Source organism: Dendropsophus ebraccatus, chromosome 1, assembly GCF_027789765.1.
Source record: "Dendropsophus ebraccatus isolate aDenEbr1 chromosome 1, aDenEbr1.pat, whole genome shotgun sequence".
Lineage (NCBI taxonomy): Eukaryota > Metazoa > Chordata > Amphibia > Anura > Hylidae > Dendropsophus > Dendropsophus ebraccatus.
Window position 1 is genome coordinate 165,502,315 of NC_091454.1, and position 19,381 is coordinate 165,521,695.

At 41.9% G+C, this 19,381-nt stretch overlaps 1 protein-coding gene across 1 annotated transcript in view; it reads left to right on the forward strand.

The window, feature by feature from the left end:
- Positions 1-19,381, forward strand: part of EFL1 (elongation factor like GTPase 1) — a 191,331-nt gene that overhangs the window by 107,507 nt on the left and 64,443 nt on the right. The gene's annotated exons all lie outside the window — the stretch shown is intronic.

Below are 19,381 nucleotides of genomic sequence, written 5' to 3' on the forward strand. Positions count from 1 at the left end.
ATATTTTGATGTTTTTCACAAAAAACACACAAAGTAGTGACCAAATTTTGCCACTAACATAAAGTGCCATATGTCACGAAAAAACAATCTCAGAATCGCTAGCATACGTTAAGCATCACTGAGCTATAAGAGCATAAAGTGAGACAGGTCAGATTTTGAAAAATTAGCCTGGTCATTAAGGCCCAAACTAGCTGCAGCACGAAGGGGTTAATATGGTAGCTAGGCATCTTGGTGCACCGGGGGTGGTACTCCTGCCCTTTTTGCACCAGTTCACATGCCTGTCCTCCCCCTTCATGAGAATTTAACCGGTGCCCTGCAGTGATAAGCAAACAAAACTTTATATAGAGTTGTGTGAGGATAAGTGCATTGGTTATGGTAGCCCCGCCCCCAGTGCACCAATCTAACTTACCATAACAATAATACACAGGATTGCAGGAAAATGGTGCTGGGTATGAAGATAAGTAATCTACCTTCCTCTTCAGCATCTCCTACTTCTTAAGAACATGCAGGGGGGGATTTATGAAGACCGGCGTACAAGTATACGAGTCTGTTGTTAGGCCCCACCCCTTTTCCCCGGCAGGATTCACTAAGAAGCACATGCCTCTTAGTGAATCCGGCCGGCCGGGCGCCAGAATTTTTTGGCGGATTGTGTATGAAGATTGCAGATGATTGCAGACATCATATATACGGCCCTAAAAAATACTGAATGTGTGAATGTAGCCTAAGGTTATGTTCACGCTAAGTAAGTTCCGAAGAAATCACGGCCGTTGTTACAACGGGCGTGATTTCTGCCGTACTTACGTAGTGCTGCAAACTGAGGGAATCCTGTAGATGACTGTGTAGATTTGGATCATGACTTATGCCTGCGAGCATGCCTCCTCTCTGCCTTGTCACGCCCCCCCCCCCCCCCCCCCCCCAGCTCCCCCAGCCCGCCCCTTAGGGTGAGCGGAGCATACAGTAAGCATATGCCAGGGAAAGGGGGCGAATCTGCACCTTCTCCCTGGCGTACGTTTCATAAATGTCCCCCGCAGTGTTTTTGCAGCTAGTGTGCAGTGTTAGCATGTATAGATTTGTTGCAGACTTGCCACTGTAGATTTTGATGCAGAATATGTAAATGCCAAAATATACAAGTATTCAATATCCACACAAGCTGTGCATCTGTAACATTTATGTGCGCAAATTGTCAACAGTGTGGGCTTATTGTGGATTTAAAAAAAAAATCTCTCTCTCTGTGGCGTCCATGTCTTAAATAAGCCAAGGTTAGGTATTGTGTTCACATCATCAATGGTAAATCTGTCATGTACTTGGAGTGCCCCTGTCTTTTTTTCTGCATATGAGTTTTAATTTCAAGGACAAGGACAACAATTAGAGATGAGCGAATCTCGAGTGTGCTTGGATTCGTCCGAACCTGAACACTCTGTATTTGGTTGCCAGTGGCTGATAAAGTTGGATACAGTCCTAGGGAGTCCTGGAAAACATGGATACAGTCTATGGCATTAGGGCTGCATCCAGCTTTTTCAGCCACTGGTTACTTAAATGCAGTGTCCGAGTTGGAAAAAAACAGAGAGTGCTTGAGATTTGCTCATCTCTAATAACAATCTGAGGTTAGTTGGGGGAAGATCAGAAGCAGTATGAGAAAATACCACTTTACTGAAAGAGTAGTAGATCCATGGAGCAAACTTCCAGCAGATGTGGTAGATACATCTAAAGTAAATAAAGGTAAACCTGCCTGAGATACACATAAATCTATCCTAAGATGATGATAATAAAGGTGGTCTTTTTATTCTGACAGCCTTCTGTTTTTGTTTCAATAAATAGGGTTGAAATTTTACGAAAACCATAACATTCACTATGACAGTCATAAGGGGGGGGGGGGGGCACCTCACTGGAGACCTCCTGTGTAATCCAGTGTCTAGAGCTGCTAACACGCAGACTTGATCGATTCATGTTCAACTGAATGTAATGCTACGGTTCTCCTTTAGGGGCTGCTGTGGGGGCAGCCATGTCTTTTCTCAATAAAAATCAATACCATTTCAGGCATTATTTGTATTTTATTATTTCTCTTGCATTCAGATTACTTTTTTTTGTTTGTATTGTGTTTTTTACATTTGGCGTGATAATGAATATTATTGGCTGCACAATCTTCTCCTAGCGTGTGAAGACTGCTGCAGAACTAGATTGTAAAGTAGATTTAATTTCTATCTGCTAATCATCAATGTAGCTACCTTTTCTATACCCAACTTAAAATATCATTTAAAACCATTAAATGTGTTTAATCAAAATCATTACAAGTGCTTAATGGAGGTGAGTCACAAAATTGTCGCAATTTAACGCTATTAAAAGATGTCTACTCTATCTTTTCTTAATTTTCCACAAATTATACTTCAGTATAGATTAATGAATAAAAGACGGTGAAGCAAAGGTCTGTGACTGTGTGCGGAATATAAGGAGAATATGTATGTTGTTTTAATAACTAGTAAGAGGTGGTTAGGTGGTTTTATGCAAATCGTGTGCTGAAAAGCACAAATCATTTCCATTGTGACATTTCAGCCATAGTCAGCACGGTGATAGATAGGACACTGGCATTTATGTTGTATTAGTAACCTTATACTTTTGCATTTTCTGTGTGTTGACGTGTTTTTGTTTTTTTTTGTGAAAATTTAAAGGCAAATTACCCCCTTTTTTCCATTTCAAACAATTCAGTTTAACGATTGTCAACATACAGCATTCATATATACATACAAACTGATCAGCGATAGCATGAAAATCACCTGTCAAATGTTGTGTAGCTCCCCTTTAGGCCTACAAAGCAGCTCTCTCCCATCGAGACATGGACTTCAAGGCACAAAGACATTTTTAGAATGCCCTGTAATTTGTGAGATGTGCAGCCCCCATGGATCGGTCCTTTTTTTTCAGAACAACCCTCAGATACTTTGTTAAATTGACATCTGGGGGATTTAGAACACTTTGGAAGTCCTCTCTATGTTCCTCACACCATTCCTGATCCATTTTGGCAGGTATTTTCAAAGTAGCATTCAAATAAATGGCAGGACCCAAGGTATCCCAACAAAGATTGCCCAGATCATCACACTGCCTTGATTTACTTGGCTCCATAGCAAGCTGTGATACACTGCATGTTCAGACACCTTTCTGTCGTACCTAGCATACGTGTCTAGAAGTTTGTGCTCTAATAGCTCTTCTTTTTCTGTCACAATTTGGTCTTTGAGTCTAATGGTTGTCCACTTTTTATATTTTTGTCGCACGGGTAATCAATGCTTTGTGCTTTTGCTTTTTTTTTTTTTAACCTGATATAGGAGTACCCTTATAAATGGTCACTGTCACTAGAAACATGATTTGACATGTCATCAGACATGTTAAAAGTTATTGATCACAGAGGTTCTCACTGCTGAGACCCGCTCTGATCAGAAGGTATAGTCGGAGAGAGATCCCAGCAAGCGTGATCCTCTCCCTGGCTGACTTCTGATTCTGTCAATATTTTCTCATTGCTCTGCTGCGATCTTTCCCCAGTTAGATCTTCTGATCTGATGACATATCAAAAAATATTCTTAGTGATAGGTGCTCTTTAAATTGTAAAGGAAATTGCCTAAAATGTGCATATGAAATCAACTTTGTCCTATGATATACATGTTGGCAAAGTAAATGTGATTCATCACTCTTTCCTAGAGCAATAAGCACAGTTACAGTATGTTAGCTCTTCAAAATGTTGATTTGCCTCCTGGCTGTAATGGTACATTAGCTGAACACCCTTTGCATTATTTGATCTGTTAGTTCCTTTGGCTCTGGGTAAAAACTAGTGTTGAGCGGACTTGCTGCTGAACTATTCAGGTCCGGCAACATTCTCCGAAACAGAACTCTCAGCATGTCATTCCCGGCAGCTGTAGAAGTTGGATGCCACCCTAGGGAGTCCTGTAAAACATGGATAGGTTGTATCCATATTTTCCTGGCAACCCTAGGGTGGCATCCAACTTCTCCAGCCATCGGGAGTTAAATGCTAAGCGTTTGGAGAACATTGCCATACCCAACAATTTTACATCTACAGTATATTATGTTGTGGTTTTTGTAGATTGTCATAAACTGTACTATACTACCATCTTTTTACCTAATGTCTTTTCCAATAGCATATGGAGATGGAAGATCTCACGTAGGGGGAAAGGGGCTTTTCAACTAAATGTGTACAACAATATCTTGTCATAGAGGCAAAATCTAGTTTATTCTTTCAATGGAGATCAAATGCATTTTAGTTGGTCTTTTAATAGTATGTACTTTGCAAAAGAAACATGGCAAGCTCTTAGGAGCACTGAGTGAAAGGGATAGTTTTGGCACTTTATATTTTTGTTGGTCTATTTAGCAGTCTATTGACAGTTTACTATTTGCATTTGCCCTGTGTCAATATATTCCAGGTAGTTACATCAGGGAGAAGCTTTAAAGAAGTCTTCCTCTCACATTATTTGATTACATATCTATCGAGTATGCCAATCACTTCTTACAGGTGGAAGTTCCGGCCAACCTTGAAAACTAAGCAGTGCTGAGGCCCCTTTATAATTTTTCTGCTCTGGCTACTGTAAAGAAAACTTTACAGCACAATGTCTGCTGATTGATGTCTTAAAACAAAACAATAGCGATAGTCTGCTGGCCGTCGCTCGGTGCAAAAGGAGCGGCAGCAGCAGTCCGCCACTATCTACTATGGATCACCCAGATCCTCCGGGCAGCATCTCCTGCTTCTCATCCCTCCCCCTGCTGAGATTTCTCCTCTTTTAATATCCATTCCTGGCTTTGGCTCCAAAAATATCTCTGTGTGTAAAAGGACACTAAGGGTCCTATTACACAAAGCGTTTTTTAACGACTAACGATAAACTATCGCAAACTAGATTGTTTATCGTTAACCTGAAATCATTCACCTTATTACACAGAATGATAATCGTTAGTTACGATCGTTATTGCGATCGTTACTATGATCGTTTATTCCTTCTGATTCCAGCAAAACAATGGACAATGTGCAATTACACTGAATGATTATTGAAAAAATGCGGAACTTGAGCGAACGAATGTTGAATTATAGCAAATGATTAACGATAATTTTAGGTTCAGATGTAAATCAACGATCAACGACATACGAACGATTTTTCAATCGTTGCCTGCAATTACACAGAACGATAATTATCGGTGAAATTCGAAGGATATAACGATTTTTCACATGATAATCCTCCAGTGTAAAAGGGCCCTAAGGCTGCATTCACACCTCCCGTGTTCTGTCCATTAAACACGGGCAACACAGGTGTTGAATGCAAGTCCTGGACTGTTTCCCCAGACGGCATGATGTATTAACAGGAGAAACTGTTTGAATCACTGCAGCATTGTAATGATACAGCCGCACGGCTGTGTCATTACAGTGCCGCAGCGATTCAAATAGTTTCCCCACTCCCATCGGGCCGTCTGAGGAAACAGTTCACAACTTGCATTCAACATTTGCTTCATCCGTGTTTCACAAACAGAACACGGGACGTGTGAATGCAGCCTAAGTTGGCACTTTTTATACTGGTACCACAGGCGCCTTCACCTGTAGATCAGGTTTTTAGGGTTTCAAGCAATGGCTGATTAGTGGTGCTCTTGTATAATAAACAGTCCATAGAGGTTATACCATAAGACAAAAGGAAAGTCATGAGACACTCACCATTCGGCTGTATTAGTTTTCTGTATTGTGCACAGTGCAAAGATATAGACACACCTGTTTTTTTTCACCGTGCAAAGTAAAGACAGTAGATATGGCAGAATGGTGAGTGCCTCGTGATTTTCCTTCTACCTTCTGGTATTACCAGTAAAAACACTTGGCCCCTCAGTATGTCGCATTACTTTCACAACGTTAGAAGTGTTTTTGTGACCAGGGGCGTAACTAGAAATGACTGGGCCCCATAGCAAAAGGATCCTTATCCATCCACATACATAGGACAATCTTCCATGCATGATAACACCTTGTACTAAAGTACACCAAATTACACCACTATATAATAAGCAAAAATTATTACCATATTTATTACACATTAAAAATGCCATATATTAACACAGCCTTAATATTGGAAAAAAGGTCCGATCACTTAAACAGGCTGGGAGAGAACACATTACATAGATACTCATCTCTTCACCTTCCTGCCTAATAATCACTGTTTCTATGTAGTAAGCTGGTGGTTATCCAGCTTACTGTATAGAGCAGGGTTGGGGAACCTTTTTCCTGTCGGGGCCCTTTGGAAATTTACTAAATGGTTCTAGGGCCGTACAAAATAACTTCATAAAGAAATGTAAACTCACCCTTAGTCTGAGTTCACACTACGTATATTTCAGTCAGTATTGTGGTCCTTATATTGCAACCAAAACCAGGAGTGGATTAAAAACACAGAAAGGATCTGTTCACACAATGTTGAAATTGAGTGGATGGCCGCCATATAACAGTAAATAACAGCCATTATTTCAATACAACAGCCGTTGTTTTAAAAATAACAGCAAATATTTGCCATTAAATGGCGGCCATCCACTCAATTTCAACATTGTGTGAACAGAGCCTTTCTGTGTTTTTAATCCACTCCTGGTTTTGGTTGCAATATTAAGGACCACAATACTGACTGAAATATACGTAGTGTGAACCCAGCCCCAATGTGATGGCGGAAAATGCTTTTTGTTGGAGATGCTTTTTCGTGGGCTGGTACTAATGATGTTGCTACTTGAAACTGGTTTTCTAAGTTTGCGTCAGTCAGCCAAGTACTCGATTCGTTGTAAGTAAGTCGATTCTTTGCAATAATTGTATTATATACGGGGGCACATGTGGCAGCATTACAGCCAGGGGCACAGAGTAATGCTGCCACAGCTGTGCCTCTGAATACCTTGCACTCCCGAGTTCCCCCTGCTTTTCCCTGGGACCTATCTCTGCCGGACTCGCTGTGTGGCCGATGGCGAGGAGGCTAGTTGCTGGTGTGGAGGCGGATGAGTGAGTAGTGCCGCAGCGGATGGCTGCGGCGTACACAACCAATCAGAATGGACTGACAGGGGATGCAGCCTGGTGGTGCGTGACAATGTTGTTGTGCCCGCCCACCTCCACACCGCGCTTCGTGACTGCTAAGGAGCATGGTGAACAAGTGAGCAGGCACATTTTATGATTAGCTGGTGGGCTGGGGGCTTGACCAGAGGACCTTGCGGGCCGGATGTTCCCCACCCTTGGTATAGAGCAATGTGACTGGGACGACCAGAACTTCCTAACAGGGAGGCTGGCCCTGCCGGGCCCCTTGATGCCCCGTGCCCTATAGCAGCTGCTATGGCTGCTGCTGTGGTAGTTACACCCCTAATTGTGACCATGAATGTATATAGTTCATATATAATTATGAAATTATGGCCATGTCTTTGGGTTTTGGGAGTATGTGTATGTGTGGTCGTGTTGACTCTCCCGGGCCTGTGATAAGTGCAGCAGTCACTTGTGGAGGGGGAGGCACAGTGTTAGGTATCTTATCAGCCCTGTGTTTGTCTAGCATTTGATTTAACGCTCTCAGTGATTTCTAGCTAACTGCACAGTGGAGTCTGCAGCACTTCAACTTTGGTCTTTTTTCAGGGCAGAGAGCCTGATTCTTTCTAAATAAACAACACTGATAAGTGGTGATAAATCGGAGTGCAGACAGCTTTGTTTGGCAGCTTATTTCATTAACTCCTGGTTTCAGCCGGTAAACTTCAAGAATTAAGGAGAGGGATGACAGCTTCTTATTCCCTAGAATATTTAAGTGTTGATGTCATCGGTTTAGTGAGATAAGGATTCTTGGGACAGATGTGCTCCGCTTCCTTTACTATGTGGGAGAGGTTGAAATTTAAACAGTCCTAATTTTGTTTGCTTCTATTTTTACGGCAGAGCTAAATTATTCTTAAAGCCTCTTTTGTGCCTGATATGTCTGGAGAAATGTGAGCCGAGTCTAGAGGTTGGCGAACGGAGATATGGCACGTACATTTTTTTTGTGTGTGTGACCTTCTGTTAGTCATTTATTTTTCCTCAGTGTATTTTTGGCTTCTTGGGTACCAAATCTGTTTATTTTAGTGTATGTTCATTCAAGAAATGCAGTATAGATTATTGCTACCATAATTATGTGTGTATACATATGGCCCTGGAGACTATACAATAGGTGGCATGGTTATTTACTTAGAGCTACCTTTTCTTTACTATTGACTTGATTTTAAGTGGCTATAGAAAGAAAACAAGTTCTCTTAAAGGGGTTATCCAGTGCTACAAAACATGGCCACTTTCTTTCAGAGACAACACAACTCTTGTCTCCAGTTCAGGTGCGGTTTGCAATTAAGCTCCATTGACTTTAATGGAACTGAGCAGAAAAACCCCACCCAAGCTGGAGACAAGAGTGGGGCTGTCTCTGGAAGAAAGTGGCCATGTTTATGTAGCGCTGGATAACCCCTTTAAAGTATTGTATTGCCCACCACAAGTTATACAAATCACCAATATACACTTATTACGGGAAATGCACATAAAATGCTTTTTCCCTGCACTTACTACTGCATCAAGGCTTCACTTCCTGGATAACATGGTGATGTCACGACCCGACTCCCAGAGCTGTGTGGGCTGTGGCTGCTGGAGAGGATGATGGCAGGGGGACACTGAGGGACACAGGGCACTGGAGGGACACTGAGCATCCCTCTCCATCATCCTCTCCAGCAGCCACAGCCCGCACAGCTCTGGGAGTCGGGTCGTGACATCACCATTTTATCCAGGAGGTGAAGCCTTGATGCAGTAGTAAGTGCAGGGAACAAAGCATTTTATAAGCATTTCACATAATAAGTGTATATTGGGGATTTGTATAACTTTTGGATGGCAATACAATACTTTAAAGGGAATCTGTCAGCACCTATGCTGGTTCTGAGGTGCTGACAGTGTGATGTTAGTGTGGCGGGCTACCTTTATTTTTCATATCTGTGCTGTACTTTGTCCCCATCTGTGCCGTAAAGAGGGGGAGTGGTGATGCGTTCGTGCCGCACTTCGGCACGCCTCACCACTACCTCCTCCCAGATTCTGTTGAATATTCATGACGCCCATCACCCCCGGCCTCCTGGCGACGTCATCTTTAGACCCAGGCAACTAAAGATGACGTCACCAGGAGGCTGGGGGACGAGCACCATGAATATTCAAGAGAAGCTGGGAGGAGACAGTGGTGAGGCGGCCCGAAGTGCGACACGAAGACCTCACCACTCCCCCCCCTTTGGCAGTTGTGGAGAAAGTTACGGAACAGATGGGGACAAAGTACAGCACCAATATGAAAAATAAAGGTAACCCACCACACTAACAGACACAGACCTTCATCACACCTTTGTCAGCACCTCAGAACCAGAATAGGTGCTGACAGATTCTCTTTAATAAAAATTTTCTGGGCTTCTCCTTTAAGGCTAGATTCACACGTACCAGATCCGCAGCAGATTTCACAGAGCAAGTGAATCCCTTACTGTCATTCTGAATAGGGTTACATACCTGCAGCAGAATTTTAATTCTGCTGCAAGTACAGTATGTAAACGCTGCCCTCCATAACGCACGGCGGCCTGGGGCATACATTACCTGGTTCGAGCTCCGGCCTCCTCCTGTGGCTCCCGGCATCCTGACGTCAGTGGCTGCGGCGGGGCAACGCACTAATTGGCTGAGCAGGATGTCAAGTTGCTGGGAGCCACAGGAGGAGGCCGGAGTGCTGACCAGGTAATGTATGCACCAGGCCGCCATGGGTTAAGGGGGGGGGGGGGTGTTTACATACTCGCAGTGGAATGAAAATTCTAATGTAACCCTATTCAGAATGACAGTAAGGGACTCACAGCAGACTTCACTGTAAAGTCGCAGCATGAAATCCTCTGCAGATCCGTTACATGTGAATCTAGCCTAACAGTCTTTGTCAGGTCATCTGTCAGTCCAGGGAGGAGTTGGAGGCCATGGCTCAATTGTTCACTTTGTTGCATAATGCGAAAATCCTTGGGGACTTTTTGCATTGCTATTTGAAGGGGCTGCTTTCCTGGGACCCGCACCAATCCCTAAATGTAGCCAGGAGAAGTGCCATGGTTGTGCGCTTCACTTCTCAGCCACTTTATCCAACTTATGGCAGTAACCACTGACTGATCAAAACATTCATTTAAATGACAGTAATGCTTTTATTCACTATACTCCGAGGGTATCCTGTATATGAACCCCCTATATTTAGGTGCGGTAAATTAATGCTGCAGAGAAAGCTGGATTAGAGCAAGTTTAATATGTCCCTAGACTGGGGAAGCTAGGTTTCATCTCAGTGATGCTTCTTTTTGAGACTTTCTGAGATGATATGAGCTGTGACTGGCAATTCAGGATTATAACCTGAGGGTGATTTGTCCTGGGACTACTGCTCTTGAGACTGGGAAAGCTGGGTTACCACTCTGTGGTGACATTCTCCTAGACTGCTTTAGGTGCTAGGGAAGCTGGCTTACCGATCGACTGTTTATAGAACTACTATTTTATATCATATACTTCGTATTGAGTAACTGTGGAATAAAAAAAAAAAGTCAGCTGATCACATCTGTTATGGAAAAAAGAAAAAGTGTATATATATATATATATATATATATATATATATATATATATATATATATATATATATATTACAAACAAACTATAACTCTAACTCTGAAGTCCCCATTCTTGTACTTCCTTCAGTTATAATTCTGCTTGTGATCACACCACCCCGGCATCCCCCCTTCTTCTTTGTGGGATTACATCAGTTTGGAAATTCCCTTTGCATTGCATGGATAGAATATAAAACTTTCTTGTAAGGGTGGAGACCTTTCATCCTCTTTTAGACCGTTAATAATAGTTCTTCTCTGCTCAGTCTTTTTGTTGGCTTCTGTCAGAATCTAGATTTATTGTTTTTCCTAATGTTTCCTAATGTACTCAGGCTTCAGAATTTCTGGACTATTAGGGACTAACTAACATTTTACTAACAGGTGTGTTTACGCCTATTTTATTTATTTTTTCTTTAAATGAGAAGTTCTCTAAAGTTTATCAAGTTAATAAAATCCCGCAGCTGGCAATTGATTACAGGTACTAACTCCCCATGTCCATGGTGGGCGGCAGGACAGGACCCAGAATCCCCATCGAAAGGCATTTTCCCCCGAGTTGTGATGACGTCATGACTCTGAGGAAAAAACTTCTCCCGACTGATGGACTGGCAGCTCAGCCAATCAGTGACTGGAACAGTGTCCTGGCTCAGTCACTGACTGGCTGAGTGGCAGTCCATCAGCCGGGTCATGACATGTTACCACCAGGGGTTCCGCAGCCCGTCCCAACACTCATCGTCGGCACAAGGAGAGGTAAGTTAGTACTTGTAATCAATTTCCCCTCTGCTGGCTGCAGGATTTCATAAATTGCTAGACTCCTAACCCCTTGATGACCACAATACTTTTGTCAATAAGGCCAAAGTAGTCTGGCACAGGTCTCCTGTGCGGAATGTCATGGAAGCTTAGATGCTGCATAACTACCAAAAGCAGAGACACCGATCCTTGCTGTTTAGCTCCTAAGGGTGCGTTTACACACAAAGATTTATCTGACAGATTTTGGAAGCCAAAGCCAGGAATGGATTTGAAAAGAGGAGAAATCACAGTTTTTCTTTTATGACCTGATCCCTGTTTTTAGTCTGTTCCTGGTTTTGGCTTTGAAGATCTGTCAGATAAATCTGTCTGTGTAAATGCACCATTAGATGCTGTGGTTAAATTGTAAATGTGGTATATAAGTGGTTTCTGAGCATCTGTCACCCCATTGACACCAGGGTGAGACAATCACTGAGATACAGATTAGTTTTTATGGCAGTTGGTAATAGTGCGTTTAAACAGAGAGATTTATCTGACAGATTTTTAAAGCCAATGCCAGGAACAGACTGTAAACAAGGGAACAGGTCATAAAGGAAAGACTGAGATTTTTCCTCTTTTCAAATTCATTTCTGGCTTTGGCTTCAAAAATCTGTCAGATAAATCTCTGTCTGTAAATACAGCATAAGCCAGGCATTTGCACCTACCCAGCTGGACCACCAGCAGAGCTGGTAATTCACCTATTCGCATTATGTTCAGAGGATAATACACTGCACTATAGTGGTAGTGCAGTGTGATATACAATATAAGTGATTGGAAGATTGCTTTTGAAAGTAGTGGGGCTAATAAAAAGCAAAGTTTTACATGGTAAACATTATTATACTAAATAAAACCCCTCCAAATAAATAAAACAAAATAGTTTACACTATTCTTTGTTTTTTACATAAAACATTAAACAATAAAAGTACTCACTTTTTTGCAAGTCTTTAAAAACTTTTGATGTGTCAGAAAGACATGTCAAAAGTTTTGAGACCCTGACTAATTAGTAGAATGAGTGTGAGATAACCATGCTGCTGCTCCTCTTCCTACTCTGTGTCTGGAAGCTAAATGGACCCCCAAAACCGCTTGTACCTTCGGATAGCTGCTTTTAATCCAAGATCTGTCCTGGGGTCCGTTCGGCAGGTGATGCAGTTATTGTCACAGTTATTGTCACAACCTCTCTGTCCCTCCTCCCTTCCCTCTTCATCATTAGGAATGCCCCTAGAACATTTTCTCCATGCTGAACATTGCACAAGGTGCCTTAACGATCCAGCCCATGTTCAGTATTCACACAGCTGAGGAATAGGAGACAATCTGCCTGGAGCATTCCTAATGATGAGGAGGGTGGGGAGCAGGGACAGAGAGTGTGTGCCAGCCTAATGCATACACAATCTAGGCCACGCCAATTTGACACAGGGCTGCCAGTTCAAAAGTTGTTTTTTTAGGACAATAACTGCATCACTTGCCGAATGGACCCCAGGACAGATCTTGGATTAAAAGCAGCTATCCGAAGGTACAAGTGGTTTGGGGGGGGTCAGATTGTGGGTACAGAGTCGCTTTAAACACTGGACCCAATTGCTTTGTGAATAGAAGTCCAGGAGAGGAAATAGTTGTTATGTCTTAATCTTGTATTGTCACCAATATGCACACTCCTTATTCTAGTACTCACCAACAGTATATACCTAATTTTGCACATTTGTAATTTTATAGCACAATGTGTAATAATTAGAGATGAGCGAACCGGATTCGAGTCCATCCGAACCCGAACGTTCTGCATTTGATTAGCTGGGGCTGCTGAACTTGGATAAAGCTCTAAGGTTGTCTGGAAAACATGGATACAGCCAATGACTATATCCATGTTTTCCACATAGCCTTAGGGCTTTATCCAAGTTCAGCAGCCACCGCTAATCAAATGCCGAACGTTCAGGTTCGGATGGACTCGAGCATGCTCCAGGTTTGCTCATCTCTAGTAATAATTTAAAAACAAGAGCCTTATGGAGCAATTTCTTGCCTTGACTAAAGCCTATTCAGTAGATTGAACTTTATTGCTTCATTTTTTGTGTCATCTTTTTCTCCGTAACTGGTTTCTTTAATTAGATATGGGACGATATGTCTAAAGTCCATTGGAGTACTGTACATTAGAAATATTTATTTGCTGAACACCAAACACAACATATGCTACAGCTTTGCATCAGTGGATCAAAGAGAACCTGTGCAGGAAAATGAGTATTATATTTCAATTCCTGTAAGACATCCTGGATTTAAAAGAGTTCATATGCAAGGTTCTGACATTGTAATAGATTGCAGGACAATATATACTTTAGGATGCTTAGCCAGATGTTGGTTTGTTTTGTCCTTTGTTTGTCCCTGAAATATCTAGACTAGTGGAGGAGGCATGTTGGGGATGGAAACTGCAGAACATCTGAAACTGTTCAGGACTTAAAGTGACTCTGTACCCACAATCTTACCCCCACAAACCACTCGTACCTTCAGATAGCTGCTTTTAATCCAAGATCTGTCCTGGGATCCGTTCGGCAGATGATGCAGTTATTGTCCTAAAAAACAACTTTTAAACTTGCAACCCTGTGTCAAATTGGTGTGGCCTAGAGTGTCAGTATCCTAGGCCTGCAATGCCTCTCAATCCCTCCTCCACGCTCTCTTCACCAGTGTTCAGCCAGGTGATGCTAAGGAGAAATCCTAGCTGGGGCATTCCTGATTGTAAAGAGGGAAGGGGAGGAGGTGCAAACCTAGGGCACACACACTCTAGGCCCCGCCAATTTAACACAGAGGGCTGCAAGTTTAAAAGTTGTTTTTTAGGACAATAACTGCATCACCTGCCGAACAGACCCCAACAGATCTTGGAATAAAAGCAGCTATCTGACGGTACAATAGGTTTGGGGGGAGGGGGGTTGTGGGAACAGAATTGTTGCTCTCTAGCACTCCACTTCCTCCGTATAGCTAGCCGCTACAGAACCTAAGCAGTCATGCAAGTCCAGAATCTAAAGTTCGTACCAATAATCCACAACAGATAGTGGTGAGAGAAGGCAGTAGTCAATAAGTGTAGTCAGGAACGATTGTATCATATATCTATCCTAAGATAATAAGAAGGGAAATACTAAAAGGACAGACTAGTTGGACCAAGTGGTCTCTTTTTACTGACAATCTTCTATGTTTCTATGAACAGGTACCAAGAAACTTTTGTATGAACATCCCCAGCAGGTTTTAAAAAACTGACTTACTTTGATTGGATATGTTGACTGGCCCTTTAAAGGGGTACTCCAGAGAGGGAAAAAAATGTTTTACTTACAGAGCTGGAGAGATATTCTATGGGAAATTGCTACTGTTCCTGACATGGACAGAGAGGGCAGCAGAGAGCACCATGTCAGACTGGAAACAATACACCACTTCCTGCACGGCATACAGCAGCTGATAAGTACTGGAAGACTTGAGCTCTTTAAATAGAAGTAAATTACAAATGTATATAACTGACACCAGATCATATGAAAGAATTATTTTTCTCTGGAGTACCCCTTTAAGAAGCAGCACGCCATACAGAACATTAAATATTTCAGCACCCAGTTTTGCAGTGCCGTAGTGTCTGGATCAGAGATGTGCTACAATATCCCTTCCAGTGCTTTCAGATGCAGACGTTTTGTAGGTACTTGTTCATGTCTTTGAGTGCCGTTTGATATAGAAGTGGCTGTAGCTATAATTTTCTCTTAAGCCTCAGATTAAATCTATTTCCATACAGTATAATTTTGACTGTGCCAGAAGTTGATGTATCTTGTGATGACTTGCAGATAAATTGCTTCCAAGTGTTTTATGGATGTGGTGTAAATATATTTACTTGTCATCTAAGCAAATATTTACATAGACTATCAATCCTCTAAAAGGAGTCCTGTCACCGACACTGTGATTCATTAAAGATATCTGTTCACACTTTGGTTGTCTACAGGTCTACAGCACAACGCACCTGCAGCTGCTCACACAAATGGTTAAAAAGTTGTTGCATAGTCATTTCATTGGATGTGATTTCATTACACGTTGCTGTCAGCACATCTTTGCATATTAAGCTGTGGGCAATGTGAGATAGGTACGGGCAAGTCAATTTTAAACACACCCCTAGTGTAGATGGGCATAGCATCACTCCCGAAACAGAGTTTTATTCTCATCCTGGTGGTGCAGCCATGCTGCTTAAAGGGGTTATCCAGCATTTACTTCAAGGGGTTATCCATTCACTTCAATAAAACTGAGTGCCAAAACCCCAACCAAACTGGAGTATTTGGAAGAAAGTCGCCATGTTTTTTTCTAAAGCTAGATAATCCCTTTAGGTGCCACCACTTAACTCAACAGCTTGCCTCTCCACCCCTCCCTTTCAGTTTTCATCGGACCATTGGAGGGGAGTAGCAGGCAGTTATCATACACAGCCCATGGCTTAAAGCGACTCTTTACCCACAATCTGACCCCTCAAACCACGTATACCTTCGGATAGCTGCTTTTAATCCAAGATCTGTCCTGGGGCCCATTCGGCAGGTGATGCAGTTATTGTCCTAAAAAACAACTTTTAAACTTGCAGCCCTGTGTCAAACTGGCGTGGCCTAGAGTGTCTATGCATTAGGCCTGCACCACCTCTCCGTCCCTCTTTACCATTAGGAATGCCCCATGCAGATTTTCTCCTATTCATCAGCTGTGAGAGCACGGGGGAGAGATTTTAGTAGCGCGATCCACTCCCCAGCCGGCCGCTTATTTCATCAATAATTTCCCATAGACTTTCACTATGAATATTGGCAGCTTGTATTGCTGGTTGGGAAATGCATTGTGCTGCTGCTGCGTCTTTCTCTGGCTATGTCTGATGACACATCGAAAGTTAATCTTAGTGACAGGTACACTTTAAGTCTATGTTCCCACGACGCATAAACAATGGCTGTTACTTGGTTCTCAAAACAACACAGTTGTTTTGAGTATCAAACAATGCCCGTTGTTTTAAATGAAAAATTGCATTAAAGTCTATGGACAATGGCCGTAAATAAATGACATGAACGTTATTTTGATTGCCATAGCCAAATAGCCGTTGATCAATACATTGTGTGAAAGAACGGCTATTGTTTGCATTGATGTAAATGAATTGCATTATGAAAATGGGCATAGTTTTAAAAAAATGTACGGGTTGTAAACATACTCTAAATATGTTAAAGAACTAAATAAGGTTCAAGAGGGAAGTGTTTTTAATAAAAAAAAAAAATTCAAGAACAAGGGGGCATGCTCTTAGAATAGTTTGGGGGAAAACTAAAGAAAATGTGGGCAATTCTGCACATGGCGATATTAAATATGTTTTAGTTTTTGGGTTTTTTTAGTTTTTTTTTTTTTATAAAATGGGAAAGGGGGTAAACTTTTTTTATTATGGGATGGGATTTTTTCTTAATGAAAAAAAAAATTTTTTTTACAGTAATTTGGAGTCCCCCTGGGGGTCTTCTATATACATTACATTGATTGTTCATATAGATCGATGCAGCACATACTGTTGGGAGCCCGTAGTAATCAAGTGGCGAGCCGGGATCAGAGTCATTGTGACGGGCAGAAGTGCGGATCACCCCTCCGTGATCGCATCACCCGGGGGATGATCCGTCCACTAGGCCACCAGGGATGGCGTTATTAGAGCATTTAAATGCCCCTGTCAGTTTTGACTGCAGCATTTAAATGCCGCGGCCCCTGGCTGCTGAAAGCAGCTGGGAGCGGCCCTGATCAGAGTGGAGTCTTGGCGTGACCCCTCTCTAAAGTCCCCTAGCGGCGCCATGACGTACCAGGGATGTGATGGGTCGCTAAGGGGTTACTCATGCCTGGGATAAATATATATATCTATTCTAACATAATAAGAGTGGAAATATTAAAAAAGCAGACTAGATAGAAAGCAGACTAGAGTGGTCGTTTTCTTCCAACGATCTTCTATGTTTGTATGTGTGTTGAGGGGAAGTCGTTGGAGAAAGCCAAAGCAAACAAAGACATCAAAGAGACTACACAATTCTACAGTACTAAATCTCACCCTATGGCTTGATTCACAACTTAGAAGCATGGATAACTTTATACAGCAGTTGTGAGCAGTCTAAGCTGTGTATGAAGACATAGAAGATCAGGATCCCCTCTTCTGTGTGTGCAGTGTATGGGAGAAATCAAAGAGTTGAGGCTTCACACAGTACCTCAGGGGTGACTAAAAATCTGAGATTACATCTGCAAGGCACAAATCTGATAAAAATATAACATTTTATTATAAAACTATAGAAGTGATAGAATGGCCATTCACCATAGCTTGTCCTGAAATGTTAACTAAAACCACAGGTACTCTTTAAAGGGGAACTCCGGGTAGAGGTAAAAAAAAAAAAAAAAAATGAAACTTCTGCAGAAGCATATAGCATTCCTAACTAGTGATGAGCGAATAGTGAAATATTCGATATTTGTACAAATATCTCCCGAATATTCGATCCGATTACAGTCAGTGGGAACAAGTATTCCAATATTGAAAAACATCTATTTGACCACTTGGAGGTAAAAACCGGAAGCTGGGGGATTTGAATGCTTATCGAATATTTATTGAATATTTGGCAAACTATTCGATAATATTCGATAGATCGAATACCTTACTATTCGATCGAATATCTATTCGCTCGACCAGTATTCGCTCATCACTAGTCCTAACCTATCCCAGTTTTGAAACTACCAAAAATTTGTTTTGGGGAGTTTTGTTCTGTTTTGTGTTTCTGTATTTCCTGGTTGAGCAGATGTACTCAGTACTACAGGTTCCAGAATGCAATGCTTTCCCTCACCTGTTCTATCACAGCCCCCCACCCTGCCTATTCCCCGCTCAAATCTGTTGCAGAACATCTAGGCTGAGTTCACACATTGCAGTTTCATTGTGTTACTGAATAATTTGCAGTACGTTATCATTTCATTGTGGTCCCACCCACACAGCACACTGTATTCTTTACCTGTAATGCTGATATTGGAATAAAGGAAAGAACTTTTTTATTTTTTTTTATTTTCCACACACATATTATGATCAATCATCTTTTATCTTTGAAGTTGATTCCCACAAAAAGGACTTTATCCAAGATTATCTTACATGGGATATACTGTTTATGCCTTGTTTTTTGTGCAGGTGGGATTGGCAGTGTCGGCTCTGATCCTCTCTGTTGTTTGGCATTATCTATTTGTGTTACTGCGTCATTTTTGTGCAGATACTGCAGTACTGCAATGACACTCCAACATCTGTGAACATAGCCCTAATTTCTCTGTAGACTTTTGCCCAATCAGCGAAGTTGAAACACCTGCTTCTGGCTGGTCAGAGATGGTGAATCACGCCCTGCCCCCTCTCTGCATCATCAGCCTGTGTCTAGCAAACAATACGAGACAGAGGCATGGAGAATTTGTCTCCTAAGGTGGGAGAGCAGTGGGAGCAGGAGAAAATGTGAATTGGCACAGCAGCCATTTTTTTTTTTCACTTCCTGGATTTCTATCAGCTCCCAGTGTGGCAGAACCGTACAGATACACTAATACATTATATAGACACATCTATATAACTTTTAACATACTTTTTATCCATGGTTCCCCTTTAATACCTGATAGAACCAGAAAGTGCAGAGGGAGAGAATAGAGAAGAAAGTGGGGACTTTTCTTTGAAACTTAGGTGACTCTGGGACAGGCTTACAGTGTCATATGTGTCAGATGTTCTTGTTGTAACTTTGATATTTCATGCATTCAGCTTCTAAAGCAATAGGTCTAGAGATCAGTAACGTAACTGGCTGACATTGGTTGATAGCACATCTGCTGTGATAAAACAAGGAGAGATGTCGGCACAGCTAAGTTTCTGTTTTTGAGCATATATATGTGTCTTGTTATCAGCTTCACCAGTGATGAATGAGGCAGCTTAGAAGTAGTAGTAGGTATAAGAGTTGGATGCCTATTTAAGTGGGCAGTGAAAAAGTGC